Source organism: Charadrius vociferus, unplaced genomic scaffold, assembly GCF_000708025.1.
Source record: "Charadrius vociferus isolate BGI_N301 unplaced genomic scaffold, ASM70802v2 scaffold239, whole genome shotgun sequence".
NCBI lineage: Eukaryota > Metazoa > Chordata > Aves > Charadriiformes > Charadriidae > Charadrius > Charadrius vociferus.
Window position 1 is genome coordinate 125054 of NW_009649928.1, and position 1347 is coordinate 126400.

General features: G+C 45.1%; 1 protein-coding gene across 1 annotated transcript in view; it reads right to left on the minus strand.

Annotated features, from left to right (window-relative positions):
• The window catches only part of TBX2 (T-box 2), a 24230-nt gene that overhangs the window by 20652 nt on the left and 2231 nt on the right, over positions 1 to 1347 (minus strand). The gene's annotated exons all lie outside the window — the stretch shown is intronic.

Here is a 1347-nt window from a genome sequence, read left to right on the forward strand (position 1 = left end):
GGGGATTTTTTTTTTTTTTTTTTTTTTTTTTTGTTTATGCCATTGCACGATCTGCCCCCAAATAAGGAGGTCAGGGGAAGGCAGGCACAGCAGCATCTTTGCGGGTGTTAAGCACGGCAATAAAGCAGCAAAAGGGATCTCCCTGTTTTATGACTGCCCTGCAAACGCGAGGCGGGTTTTCGACACGTTTCTCACCGCTTTTCATATTTCCGTTCTTTTTTTTTACCAAAAAAAAAAAATACTCTCCCTCTCCCCCACAAAAAAAAAAAAATGCTAAAAAGCCTCTCGATTTGTGTCGGTGGCGGCAGAAGCCTGTGCCAACCCCAGCCAGCGCCTGCGACGTGAAAGGAGCGTTTCACCACGAGCCATGTTAAATTTATGTCTCGGAGCAACGCTGCAGAAGGAACAGACATTTTTTTTTTTTCCAACCAGGTGTCTGAAAGCCTCGCCAACACTCAAAGCCATTCTCTACCCTCTCCTTTTGGTTTTTCTTTATTTTTTTTTTTTATTATTTTCTTAAAAAAAACCAACCCACGAATCCACCGCGATTTGGCTGAGGATTTTCGGAAGCGGCGGAACCCCCCGAGCCGCGCCCCGGGGGTCGATCCGAGCCTCTGCCCCTCGCTGCCTGCACCGGCAACGTTTTCCTTCCCGATAGCGATTAAATAATTCCCCAACCTGCTGTGGTCGGGCTGAAATGCAGTCTTCACCGCCCGGAATTGGTAAGGGAACGGCGAAAGCTTGAGTAATTATTGTCAAATAACGTCGGCCAAATGGCTAAATAATTATCACTTCATTTCGTTTTAGAAGGCAATAAAAAATATCCCCCTTTCTTTTAACCTCAGCAATAATCACCTGCTGATGAACTGTCGGATCGCTATTATATTGATATCATCTAAACGGGATTTACCATGAAAATGGTGCAAAAAGTCTCTTTCAGGCGTGCAAATCTGCATTCCTTTAAAAAAAAAAAATAATCATCCCTCTCTGACCAGATGGGCACTGGCTAAACCCTCATCTCCCAGATTTAACACAGTCCGGATTTTGGACAACGACAGATACCAGAAATCTTTAATTGAAGGAGGCGAACCGTTAAAAACACTGAACCAAACTAGTTTTTCCCCAGTAGCAAAAAAAATGCTCTCTTTTAGACTCCATCTCTATCGATTTACCTTGCTATCTATGAATAACCTTGCAATGTATTATTTAACAAAGACGCTGTTTCCTGCCTTAAAAGAAAAAAAAAATAAAAAGAGAGAAAAGAGTGACCCGGGGAGCTGCTGAGCTGCTCTCCCCACCTGAGCGCCGGTCCCCGCAGCCCCGGGAGCGCGGTGCCCCCGGGCCCTG